The 14,640-nt window shown below is 37.8% G+C and overlaps 1 protein-coding gene and 1 pseudogene across 2 annotated transcripts in view; one reads left to right on the top strand and one right to left on the bottom strand.

Annotated features, from left to right (window-relative positions):
• KCNQ5 (potassium voltage-gated channel subfamily Q member 5) overlaps positions 1-14,640 on the bottom strand; it is a 596,680-nt gene that overhangs the window by 379,258 nt on the left and 202,782 nt on the right. The gene's annotated exons all lie outside the window — the stretch shown is intronic.
• LOC119540138 lies at positions 13,412-14,102 on the top strand (annotated as a pseudogene).

The following is a 14,640-nucleotide window of genomic DNA, read 5'->3' on the forward strand; positions in this document are numbered from 1 at the left end:
CAACCAATATGATTACTGCAATGTTTAATTAGCTGGATTTTAAAGCAGAAAAGGGATTCCATACATTCTGGAATACATCTGCAACAAGAGTAAATGAGTTTCACCTCAGGTATTAATTCTGATGAATTGATAGCATCACACTGAAGTTTCTTGTCGAGAGGATTCTAAGGCTGTTTCTAGGCTTTGCAAGAGGAAGCATTTTAATGTATAAGCAATGGCCTCTATGGTTAAGGACAGGGGTAGGAGAAGGAAACCATTATGTGCATTCAACATCCTTGATCTAAATCTATGCTTACAATGTCTGAAGAAAATTTATGTTGTACCCTGGTTGTAAAGAAAAGTAAAAAAAAAATCACCCTTTGAACACATTCCTCAGTTTGAGGGTATCACATATTTGAAATGGGGGTTGACTAAATTATGATCGTGAATTTATAAACATTTGTATAACTTATGGCCAGAGTTAGAGCAAGAAAACTTTATTTAGCAGCTTTTTGAAGGCAGTTGGAAAATGAAATAAAGCAAAAGGGACTTGGAATCAAAAGAAAATATCAATATCAATCAAATATCATTTCCCAGCTATTTTTTCACCTTTCATTTGAGAACCATACAACAAAAATAATGATGCTAGAATATTAGTTGGGATGTATTTTAATAGAGGCTACATATGCATGTTAAAAAAAGACTGTAAGACTTTTTGGCTTTTCAAGCAGTATAAAAATCCCATTTCCACGTAGAAGAAGCAAGGCTAGCAGGGGATTCCAAAATTTCCTCATTTAAGTCAGGTAGAATTTAACTGTGTTTTGGTCTTCTTACCAAGGGGACTATTTTGTGTACAACCTTTGATAGTTATCAGATTACCTACAATCTGGTTTCATAAATTATAAAAGTTAAAACCTAGATTATCCAAGCATCTTTCAAGTGTATTCTCTTTATTTGTCTTACTGAGGTGCATACTTCAGAGTCAAATGAGCATCCATAATATTCAATATGAACTTCTTACAAGGAAAGGGAACAAGAGTTACTTCTTTTGAGCAGTACGGGTCTTGGTAAATTATCCTAATTTAAGGTCAGTTATTTTGCAGTCAAGTCAATTCCTTTTTTCTAACTCAAGCCCCATTTAATGAAATACTCTTTTCTTTTGTTTTCAAGGCTTAAAAATAAAGAAAATTACAAAGAATAATATAACAATTATCCATGCATCCACCCCCCACCAAACTAACAAATGTTCATTTGTCATTTTGCTTTTTACAGATTCATTTGGTTTTATAAGAGTAGAAAACTTTTGATAAAGTTGAGGTTCCTCGTTCTTCCCCAGCCTATTAACCTACCTCCCTCACCAAATATAACTACTGCCACAAGGGGTGCATGTTTTCCAGCCTATAGTTTCATACTTTACTACATATATAAGCAAGAATCCATATATAGTACTGTTAATGTTTCTTATTAAATTTACACATGTAGCACAATTTTACAAATTAGTTTGTAATGATTCAATTTTATGCTTTTGAGATCTATTTATGGGATATATAGATATAGGTATAGATCTAGGTCATTTCTTTTAATTGCTGTATAGTTCATCCAATACAGAAATATGCCACAACTTATTTTCTACTTTACTATGGATGGATATTTAGGTATTTCTAAAAGAAATCCTAAAAAATTACAATTTGCAGTCTGTTCAAATGTATTATTTTCTAATTTCTAATTAAAAATTTTAATTCCAATGCAGACAATTTAGAAACCAATCAAGTTAAAAAGCAAACAAAATCTCTTGTAACCTCACCATCTACAAAGTGTGCTGAATATGACTATTTTATCAATATTTTCAGTATGTGGGTGGTCTCTGTAATGATGCTTACACATATTTACAAAATGACATCCGAGTATGCATGGTGCTTTTAGCATGTGAAGCAATATTTAGTGATCACTTTTTATGTTTTTCATAGGGGAAGAAATCACTGTAACCCTGCTGGTGATACACTCTAGTTTGATGCATGAAATATGATAAAACATGGAGAGTTTGGTTTAGTGAAATGTAAACAATGCTCAATAGTGTTATGATGATTGTTTCAGACCTTTTGTTGTGTGGCTGATCATTTATAAATTAGGGCATGAGGAATATATTCTCTTAAGAGTTATAGCTGATAATTTACTGACAATCACATGCTAGAATCATGCAATTTCAAGGTCTTTAAATTCCTAAAAAAGGAGCCTAGATGATACTTTTTATTGAGTGCACACTATGTTCCAGAAGTTGTTCTTATTTAATTCTTACAAACAGTTTATTAGTCATAATCATTATGATAACTCTCAAAGACAACAATTACCATGTGATTTCTGGCAGGCCAGGCACTTCACTCACTCTGGCCTCACAATAGCCCTCTGAGATGGGCAGAGTATTGCCCCCACTTTACAGATGCAGAAAACAAGGCAAACAGATGCTAGGTAATTCACACTGAAAACAAGTGTGGCTGGGGTTGGGACCTGGACCAACTGCCTGGCAAGGAGTTTCTTGCCATTAGCACTACGCTGAGCTGCTTTCACACAGAGAAGTTAAGTGGCTTGTAAAAGAGTTTGTGAATATTTTGACTCTTTCACATATACTTTTCGTTCTAATTTTGTTACAGTGCAAGTAGGCATCTATTAAGGAAGGTTAAAAAAACAAAAGCTCATTTCCAGGCACAGTAACATGAAGAACCTGGCCAAGGAAACATGACGTGTGGGCAGAAGCTGCCTTGGCAAGCAGGCAGGAGGGCTCCAGGGCAGGCTGGGGCGGCTCATGCACAAGAACAAGTTTTTAAGTTTATCACGCGTATCTGTGAACACCCTGAACAAACATGACCAAGTGTGAACTCGTTTCTGGTTTTCCTTTCCATGGTTTTACTGTACATGGGTTAAGTCAGAATTACTTGGAAAGGAGGAAGAGTGTTTGCTGGCTTTTGAGAAAATAATTTGGTCCCAAAGGCATTTTGATGTTGAGGATTTGGATTTTCTTTTATAGGGAAATGTGAGGAAAGAGTTTGAGATCTTTGCCTCAGCACTGATTTGCTTCTGAAAGGATAATTTTATCAGTTCGTAAAGGAGATGAGAGTATTTGGGAGATGATGTTTGTTTGTCTGAACAAGATGTTGAGGGGATTTTCTTTTGGCAATCACAGGGCAGAGTTTCTCTACCTTGGCACTAGTGACATTCTGGACCAGATACTTCTTTGCTATGAGGGCTTTCCTGTTCATTGTAGGATGTCGAGTAGGATCCTGGCCTTTGCCCACTGGATGCCACCTCCCTCCCCCAGTAACAAAATGCCTCCAGACATTGCCAGATGTCCCCAAGGGTCACAGTCACACTCAGCTGAGAACCACAGATGTGGATAGTCATCAAAAACCTGGAGAACAATAAAAGCCAGCCAGAGCTGGTCATTAAAATCTGGCCCTAAATGAGTAATATTCTGTCCTCAGTTCTTTTTCATTTTTTTTTTTTTTGTCATTCTTTTAAGGATTTCATCCACTGTCTTCTCGTCTTTGTATGAGTGACTCCCAATACCTTCAGTCCAGACTGCTCTCCCAAATTTCACTACTGTATTTCCTGCTGTCTGCTGGCTATTTCTCCAAGGACTATCTATTATTACCTATAAGAAACTGAGCTTGTCATCGCCCTTTTCCTGATTATACCGATTCCAATAAAGGCCAATTATCCCAAAAGACATCTGGATCAACACCTTGGTTCCCTCTGACTTCTTCCTTTCTATTAGGTGCTCAGTCCTCCCTCACAACTGCTTCAGCATTGTCTGCTTTTAAACCGACCCTGAAATCCAGCCCACATCACTTCACTAAAGCCTCACTCCAATCTTTTTAAGATTTGCCCAACTGAAGGAGACCTATAATCATGTCACTCTCCTAGAAGCATCTCTAGTGGCTTTCCTTAGTATCAATAAAGAAATCCAAACTCCCTCAGCTCGCATTCTGGATTTAGGATTATCCACAATCTGTCCACAACAAAGCTTTGTTTCCCACCACACTCTCAAACCTCTATTCGCTCTTCTATCTATATGCATTTTAATCCTGCTTTTCCCTTTGCCTGGAATTCCTATGCCTTCTCCTCCACTTACTGAACTTCTACTCACATTTAACAACCTCACTGGTAGTTCAGATGCCACCTCCTTCCTGAATGTCCCCCTGATCTGCTGGGCCAGAGCATCCTTTGTCCTGGAATCCTTAAGGCACCTCTAGACTGTCTAAAGTATTGGTGTGGCAAATTCATACTGTTCAACTTGGGGTGTGTGTCTTATGAGCCTGAAATCTCTCCTATAGTTCCTAGCACTTTGCTTTGTACATTTGTACTCCGTGAGTATGTTTTGAGTGGACGGATGAACGAGTTAAAGGAGAGTGAGAGGCCTTTAATATTATCATAATATCATTTGTAAATAGAACCAGGAAGGCTCCTTTACAATGGTGTGAGCTATAAAAATGCCTTGGGCAAAAGAAAAATTCTCATTTACCTTAATTGCTTCATGAAATTTCACTTTTAAAACTAAATTGTTTTATCATTTTGAGGTTTTTCAGATTTCAGGAATGTACTGAAATAAGCAGTCACTGGTTGATAAGAGCCTCTCTGTGAGAGGTCCTCTTACAGAATGGGATCTCTGACAGCCTGTCTTGGCGGCCACAGTACACTGAGAGAAGGAACGGGCAAGCAGTGAGCAGAAGTGGGTGTCTCAGTTGGATATATTAGGTCCCCCAGAAAAGCCATATTCTTTAATGCAATCTCATGCAGGCAGACTGATTAGTCTGTTGATTAGGGTGGAGCCTTTGACTGAATTATTTCCATGGAGGTGTGGACCCTGCCCATTCAGGGTGGGTCTTTATTGGTTCACTGGAGTACTTAAGAAAACTCAAGACCTGACAGAGATGCTTGCTGATGCTTGGAGATGCTTGGAGATGTTTGGACATGCTAAGATAAGAGATGAAGCCCAGAGTCTACTTCAGACAAGCTAAAAGAGGACCCCCAGATGCTTAGATGCACAGGAGCTGAAGAAGCTAAGACAAGTCCAAAGACGTTTTGGAGAAAGCCATTTTGAAACCAGAACCCAGGAGCAAAGGACCAGCAGACGCCAGCCACATGCCTTCCCAGCTGACAGAGGTTTTCCGGATGCTTTTGGCCTTTCCTTACTGAAGGTATCCTCTTGTTGATGCCTTAGTTTGGACAATTTTATGGCCACAGAACTGTAAATTTGTAACCTAATAAATCACCCTTATAAAAGTCAATCCATTTCTGATACTTTGCATAACAGCAGTTCTAGCAAACCAGAATAGCAGGCCATACCACAGATGAACTAGTTTACCACTAATATATCATATACACACACATTTATATATGCAAATTCATATACACACACACATACATACACATGCATACACACATATATACATATATTGCATGTGTATGTGTGTGTGTTAATTTGATGGGTTGCGTTAAACCCAGGAGTACTATTAACAAAATTTTAAGACCATAGTAGGAGCATTTAGGAGTTAATATGAAACATAATCATGCATATATTTAAGAAGATAGACATACGTGGGAGCTGAAATAAAAGCCAGCTTTTCAGTTAGATACACATTTCTTTCTATTCATTATTTCTTATAGTTTTCTTGCAGCTTCTGAGGTGAAAAGACTGATGGAGAGATAATAACTTTCACTATTTCTAATCCACAAAAAAATGACTCTTCTTTCTAAATTTAGCTCATTATAATTATCTGGTTTTTCCTAAGGCATTAACAAGGCTAATCAGGAGATCAAATAACTAATCTCAGAGGAAGAATGATTGGTGACAAAAGTATTTCCTAATGTCATATATATGTATTTATATCTTCTTATGGTTAGAGCAGCTTGAACTGGTATGCTTATCTTGTAATCTTGTATTTTTACTCTTAAGCCTTGAATTGGTAAGTGTAAGTAGCAGTCTCCTGAGTCAAAGCTCCTTGCTGTGGATCTATAAAGGGAAGCGGTGGAAGAGGAGCCCCAGAATCAGAGTGGTTCTTCAAGCAGGGAAGTGAGACTGCTGGCTGGTACAGCAACTAAGAAAGCTGTGACTGGGCAACTGAACTGGCCTCCCAGACCCCAATATCCCTCCTGTTTTTGCTGACTTTTGTCTGATAGAAGCTTTCTCTGTACAATTAAAAACAAAGTATTCCATAACACTGATTTACTTTAATATACAAATAATTCATTCCATCCATTCAATATTCATTCATTCATTCAATAGGGTGCTTCCCTTGGGCCACTGTGGATAGACAAAAGGAATTTACCCTAGCAACTATTTCTGGGTTTCCTAGTAATGACCTATCAGGACTGAGGGACTCTTCTCCCACAAGCAGCAGGGCCTGCTCCCAAACTCAGCTTAGGAAGCGTTCTCACTGCTCCACATGCTGCACCGTGGGGTTCCCACAAACTTCTACAAAGGGCAGGTGCCCAAGACCAGACTGTTTGTTACTCAAATTCAAGCAGTATTTATTTGTTTTGCCTGTAAATCTGTTCTCACCCTGTCCACGAAGTGGAGAATACTCCCCCACTGGAGCATCTGCTGACTGTTCTTACCCTGAGTTCTGGTCTACACACAGTGACTCAAGCTGGCGTTTGCTTGTGTCTTTGCTGGTCAGCCAGGCACTGTTCTAGGATTTGGAGAGATCACATAAAACAGACAAAAGTCCCCACTTCAAAGAGCTTGCATTCCAGTAGGGGAGCCGGACAACAAATTCATTAAGTAAATACATGAAATATATAGTAGGTCCAACAGTAATATGGGGGGGGGGCACAGGGAAAGGGGGCAGAGAGTTTTGGGGATGGTGGGCAGGTATCCTATTCTCTCTTCAGAGCATATTTTGAGGGGAGCTGGGGAACAAGACAGGCTGAAGGGACTGAACATTTGAAGGTGCAGGAGAACAGTACCCCAGGAGAGAAAGGAAGGAGGGATCTAGCAAAGGTGCGGCAGGCAAAACTTGGTCTTGCTTTTGGTTTCTCCTCAGCTTGCCCTTACAGCAAAATTCACCTGGCATGGTTACAGGCTTGGTGTGGACAGATGACAACACTGCCCAGACATCCTTAAAGATGATGGAGCTTGAAGAAGTCTCTTCATGTGTCCATATGGAAATATGAATGCCCCTCCTGCCCACCTCACAAGGGTTATTGTGAGAATTAAAGAAGAGAATGGCTATAAAAGTGCTTTGAAAACAATAAAAGCTCTACACACTTGCAAGGCATCACTATGGTAGAACTGTGTTAGAAATAAGTAGGGTCACTATTTCTGTATCCAAACATCATTAACTGTAGTATAAAGACAAGAGAGAGGGGGGCAGAGAGGGAGATGGAGAGAGTGAGAGAGAAAGAGGCTGACTGAAGGGCTTGGCTTTCAAACATATATATCAAACTGTTTTAGCTGACCATATCCAGGTGAAGGGACATCTAGCATTCCCCTCCTGCAGGCTCTGCAGTTGGCCAGCACAGCTTTGTTCTTCCAAGGTTATTTTGCTCCATACCATTGGAATGCAAAGCACACACTCAATTCTGGGGTAAAAGTATTGATTTTACTCTATATCTTAGTTTCCTCGGGTTGCCATAACAAAGTACCACAAATTGGGGGGCTTAACAACAGAAATTTATTGCCTCACAGTTCTGGAGTCTTGACATCCTAAAATCAAGATGTCAGCAGAGCCAGTCTCCCTCAGTCTGTAAGGGAGCAACTATTCTGTCTCTCTCCTGTCTTCTGACAGTGGCTTGCTGGCAATCCAGGTGTTCTCTGCCTCAGCTGTCACATGACTTCTCCCCTCTGTCTATCTGTCTGTCTGTGTTCAAGTTTCTTCTTATAAGGACACCGTCATACTGCATTAAGGGCCCACCCTACTTCACTACAACCTCATTTTAATTTGCTTAATTCTATCTGTAATATCCTTATTTCCAAATAAGTTCACATCCTGAGATACTGGGAGTAGGATTTCAATATCTTTTGGTATAAAACAATTCAATCCATATCACCTTAATAAGTAAACGCATAAATTAAAGGCCAGGTTAATTTTTAGCCTCTTGAATTACTCAAGTAATAGAAAATAATAATAATAATTGCCAAGTGGAAAAAGAGAAAAACTGATTAGAAAAATATTTAAGAACACATTACAAATGTCAAAATTAATGAATATTTCAATACAAGAAATAAAACTAAATCCCCTAATTTACTTACAATTTTTGTTCTCTTAAAAAAAAAACAAAAAATTTTTTCTTTATTTCAGTCTCCCCTTCTAAATTTACTAGGAAACAAGAATTGAGAAATCTGAAGACCATTTCTATTGCTCAAATGAATAGTATGTAAAGAGCTTGCAATTAGTTTATGATTCCTAATCTGCAAATATTAGTAATTATTTTAAAACAGAATTTAATTTTCTGACACACTATGGGAGCCAAACCTCTAATGTTTAATTTTCTTCTCACCAGAATACAGTGATCCTGATGAAAACAAGAATTTTAGGAGAGAACATTCAAAATGGTGCTTATTAATAGAAATAGTTTGCAAAAGTTAAAATTAATCTAACAAAAAACACATTAAAATAGTTCACATATTGCACACTATGAAGATAAAAGTAATCTTAGACAAATGAGGCTTCACCATATAAAATGTATTTGAATGTGTTGTCCTCACAATCCATACAAACAACCACTGCATATTCGATCTGCAAAGTTAATCAGAATTTTTTCATCCCAATTTTCCCTATTTTTGAGCTAGCATATGGTTTGGCCCACAAAGTGCAACCTCAGTGGTATCGCAGAAGCAGGACATGCAGGGAACAGGGAAGAATCTGGTAGACTCAGAGAATGCTTGGGTCAGGGACTCAAGCAAGCCCCAATGCCTGCCAAGGACAGGTGGGGTCCCTTCTGTAGTTGTTGTCAGCTCATATATTATTATAGGGGAAAGTTTTTGTGTCCAAATTCAATTGCTGACAGAAACAGAGCCACAGTAAAAAAAAAGTGCCAATAGGTAGAATTTTTCAGAAATTTGACATACTCTTACATGTGAAAATTCTAGGAGATTCCTTCACATCCTTGTATTGAACAGGCTATGACACTTTTTTAAATGTCTTATCCATTTCTGAAGCTACATACTATGATGCAAAGTAATCAACAAACAGCAATTTCATGTGTAACTAGGGTGTATTAAGAATATGTGATGAAAATTATACAACATAACGCTCTATCAATCATTCATCACCTGTTTGCTGTGATATTAAAAGACAACTTTCTACTCTTCATTTGAATATTAAAGTGTTTGTTTTCAATTCAGTATGTGAAAAGTTTTATACACAGATTCAAATTCACATTTAAGTAGAGTGTGTAGGAAGAATAATGCTGCCTGCCCCAAGATGTCCAAGTCCTGATCTGCAGAACCTTTGAATATGTTACTTTACACGGTAAAAGGAACTTTTCAGATTGGATTTATTGAAGATCTTAATGCAGGGAGAACATCCTGGATTTTCTGGGTGGGTCCAATGTAATTATAAGGGTCCTTACTACAAGGAGGAGGGAGCTCAGAGTCAGGGGAGAGCTGACAGTAGAAGCAGAAGTTAGTGATGCAGCGTCATGAGCCAAGGAATGAAGTGGTTGCTAGACGCTGGACAAGGCAAGGACAGATTTTCCGCCAGAGCCTCTATAGAAGAAATGCAGCCCGGCAAAAACCTTGATATTAGTCCAGTGAGGTAGAGGCACACTTTGGACTTCTGATCTCCAGAACTGTAAGATACTAAATTTGTGTTGTTTTAAGATGAAATGTTTGTGGTAACTTGTAGCAGCAGCAATAGGAAACAAATACATAGAGCTTATAAATTGATTCATCAGCCAATTCTCTATAAATGCTAGATGTCCAGTAAAAAAATATCAACATGATCAAGGGCGTATGTGAAAAAACCACAGCTAATATTAAACTCAATGCTGAAAGACTGAAAGCTTTCCCTCTAAGAACTGGAACAAGACAAGGATGCCCACTGTCACCACTGTTATTCAACATTGTCCTGTAAGTTCTAACCAGTTAGGCAGTTAGGCAAGAAAAGGCATCCAAATTGGAAAGAAAGAAGTAAAACTTTCATTACTTGCAGATGACATGATCTTATATAGAGAAAGTCCTGAAAAATCTACAACATAGCAACTAGAGCTAATAAATGAATTCAGCAAAGAGGTAGGGTACAAGGTCAACATGCAAAAACAAAAGTGTTTTTACACACCAGTAATGAGCAATCGGAGAAGGAAATCAAGAAAAAAATCCTATTTATAATAGCAACTAAAAGAATCAAATATCTAGGAATAAATTTGACCAAGGATGTAAAGGACTTATACACAGAAAACTACAAAATTTTGCTACGAGAAATCAAAGATCTAAATAAGTGGAAGGAAATTCCATGATCATGGATTAGAAGACCAAATATTGTTAAGAAGTCAAAATTATGCCCAAAATAGATTTACAGATTCAAACGCAATCCTAATAAAAATTCCAACAGTCTACTTTGCAGAAACAGGAAAGCCTATTGTCAACTTAGTTTGGAGGGGTAATGGGCAATAGCCAAAAACATCTGAAAAAAATAAAAGAAGAACAAAGTTGGAGGACACACTTCCTGACTTTAAAGCTTATTACAAAGTTACAATCATCGAAACAGTCTGGTACTGGCACAAGGACAGAAATATAGACCAAAGGAATCAAATCAAGAGTTCAGAAATAGACCCTTCACATCTATGGCCAACAGATTTTTGACAAGGCTGCCAACTTCACTCAATTGGGAAAGAACAGTCTCTTAAACAAATGGTGCTGGGATAACTAGATATCCATATGCAAAATAATGAAGGAGAATCCCTATTTCACACCACATACAAAAATTAACTCAAAATGGTTCAAACAACTAAATGTAAGAACCAGAAATATAAAACTCCTGGAAGAAAACGTAGGGAAGCACCTTCAGGATCTTGTATTAGACAAATGTTTCTTGTACTTAACACCCAAAGCACAAATGACAAAAGAAAAAAATAGGTAAATCGACCTCATCAAACTCAAAAACTTTTGCGCATCACAGGACTTTACAATGAAAATGAAAAGACAACCTACTCAATGGGAGAAAATATTTGGAAACCACATCTCTAATAAGGGTTTAATATCCAGAATATATAAAGAAATCCTATAACCCAACAATAAAAAGACAACTCAATTAAAAAATGGGTAAAAGAAATGGCTAGACACCTGTCCAAAGAGGAAATACAAATGACTATAAAGCATATGAAAAGATGCTCAACTTCACTAGCTATTAGGACAATGCAAATCAAACCACAATGTGATAACATTTCACACCTACTAGCATGGCCATTATCAAAAAAACAGAAAACTACAAGTTCTGGAAAGGATGTAGAGAAAGAGGAAAGCTATTCATTGCTGGTGAGAATGTACTATGGTGCAGTTGCTGTTGAAGACAGTTTGGAGGCTCCTCAGAAAGCTCTACCAGGTATATAACCCCAAAGAATTGAAAGTAAGGACTTGAAGAGATACTTTCCCACTGATATTCATAGTGGCATTATTCACAATTGGCAAAATTGGAATCCACATGCCCATCAACTGATGAATGGATAAACAAAATGTGGTATATATATACAATGGAATATTATTCAGCCGAAAAAAGGAATGAGGTTCTGATTCATGTAACAAACATGGATGAAACTTGAGGACATTACGTGGAGTGAAATAAGCCAGACACAAAAGGACAAATAATGTATGATCTCACTGACATGAAATAATCAGAATAAGCAAACTAATAGAATTAGAATATACAATATAGGTTACCAAGGTTTGGGATGAGGATAGGGAATGGGAAGTTAATGCTTTAATTGTACAGAATTTCCATTTTGGTTGATTGCAAAGTTTTGGGAATGGATAGTGGTGATAGTAGCAAAACATTGTGAGTATAATTAACAGCACTGAATTATATATGTGTATGGGGTTAAAAGGGGAAATTTTAGGTCATAGATATGTTACTAGAATAAAATTTAAAATATAAAACATAGGTCTGTACAACACAGTGAACTCTACTATAAATGATGGACTGTAGTTAGTAATACAATTATAAAAATATTCTTTCATGAATTATCACAAATGTACCACACTAATGCAAGGTGTCAATAATAAGGTGATGTATGGGGGAAAAAATACACCCTAATGTAAACTATGGACTACAGTTTGTAGTACAATTATATTCTTTCATAAATTGTAACAAAGGTATAATACTAGTGCAAAGTGTTAATAATGACAGGGTGGGGTATATGGGAACACTGTATTTGCTACATGATTTTTCTGTAAACCTACAACTTTTTTAATTAAAAAAATTCAGGAAAAGAAACAAAAGAAAGATGGAAGATAAAAATTATTTTTAAAAACCCAAAGAAACAGAAGCGCCCCACCACCCCCCACACCCCCGAGGTTTTGAGATACACAGATTACAAAGGGATTCTCAGTGCAAGCATCTTGTGGACATCTATCCTCTAGCAATATTTGTCATTTTAACCCCAGTCATCATGGCGCAGGCCATCATCATGAACACACAAAGAAGGATGATTGGAAAAAGTTCTCTTAGGAAAACATAGCACATCATTCTATGAATTTATCAATCAGTGAATCCTTAAGTGTCTATTATAAACATACTGTGTGCCTAGTGAGAGTTTGCAGAAATGCACAGTCATCTAAATGACCACACACACACATAGAAGCTTACCTGGTGATAAAAATGTTTCATATGAGGAAAGTTCAAATTGGTGTTGCAGGTGGGGAGGCCTGGGAGTGCCATCCTTCATTAGTCACTTCATGGATTTGATGGTCTCCCTAGTTGGTCAAGGAAGGGTGGATGCAGGAGACAGATTTTCAAAGGTTCCTTGAGAGAAAAAGGAGAGAGCTGTGTGGAGACATGGGTCCTCGGGAAAAGGTTGATCAAGAATTAACCTTTTTGAGAGCAGCAGAGAGGATGCATAGGAGTGAGATGGGGTCATGTGATGAGAGCCATGAGAAACTGAATTCCTTGATCCTGGTCTATTAGACAGTCAGAAGCACTGCAAGAGGCCTGGGAAGAAAATCTAGGACACAAGTTTGAGGGCAGTTTCGGCAGCAACATTGTCTCTGCAGTAAGGGGATACTTGAGACCCGCACCCCAAGAAACTCAACAAAAGAAGGGTAAAATAGCTCAGATAAGAAATAATCAGTTTTTAATAAAAGTAGAAGCAAGAGAGATAGAGTGATTATTTGAGAGAAGGGTAATGTCATAAGTTATCAACAGACTGGATATGTGGAGAAAACTGTAACACATTTTTAAAAATTTCCCTGAGAACTGGAGAGGGGCGGGACTGAGCGGCCATGGAAGGTCAGCGCTGGCTGCCGCTGGACGCTAATCCCGAGGTCACTAACCATTTTCTCAAACAATTAGGTCTACATCCTAACTGGCAATTTGTTGATGTATATGAAATGGATCCTGAACTCTTTAGCATGGTTCCAAAACCAGTGTGTGCAGTGTTACTTCTCTTCCCCATTACAGAAAAGTACAAAGTCTTCAGAACAGAAGAGGAATAAAAATTGAATCTCAGGGACAGGATGTTACCTCATCAGTGTATTTCATGAAGCAAACCATCAGCAATGCTTGTGGAACAACTGGACTGGTCCATGTTATTGCTAACGATAAGGACAAGATGCACTTTGAATCGGGTTCAACCTTGAAAAAATTCCTGGAAGAATCTGTATCAATGAGCCCTGAAGAAAGAGCCAGATACCTGGAGAACTATGATGCTATTCAAGTTACCCATGAGTCCAGTGCCCATGAAGGTCAGACTGAGGCGCCAAGTATAGATGAAAAAGTAGATCTTCATTTTACTGCATTAATTCATGTAGATGGGCATCTCTATGAATTAGATGGACGGAAACCACTTCCAATTAACCATGGGGAAACTAGTGATGAAACTTTATTAGACGATGCCACAGAAGTTGCAAGAAGTTTATGGAACGTTACCCTGATGAACTAAGATTTAATGCAATTGCTCTTTCTGCAGCATAGCTTGTCAATAATGGAAATGCCAAATACTGTATTATTTGCAACAGAAGTTAAATTTCTGCTGCCATACACTAACTCAAAATTTTTTATATTTTCATTAACCTGACTGATTAAACTTTATGTGCATTAAACTTTGACTTAAAAAAAAACAAAAATTCCCCTGAAACTTCCCAAGAAACCACTCCATAGTAAACACTACTCGGGAGAGATAAATGGTCATGGCATGGAATATTCAGCTCAAAATTTCTTCCACAGTGACAGGATATAACATATAAAACTCAATGAAAGGTAATTTGGGAGGTAGACAAGTAAAATTTGTGTCTCATTTATACACAAGCTTCAGTTGAGCTCAAGGAAAAGGATAATGTCTGAAGTGCCCAAATGTTAGAGAGAAGAGAATTAGAACCCAGGACTGATCTTTGGTATTCCTTCCTTAGAGTGGCTCTTTGGAGGGTTGCTAAAACAAGAGTTTTAGTAGCAAGCACTTTTTGTGAAAGATTTCAAATTGCTTACAACACTAATGTGAAATGACTATGTTGAA

Source organism: Choloepus didactylus, chromosome 7, assembly GCF_015220235.1.
Source record: "Choloepus didactylus isolate mChoDid1 chromosome 7, mChoDid1.pri, whole genome shotgun sequence".
NCBI classification, from domain to species: Eukaryota; Metazoa; Chordata; class Mammalia; order Pilosa; family Megalonychidae; genus Choloepus; species Choloepus didactylus.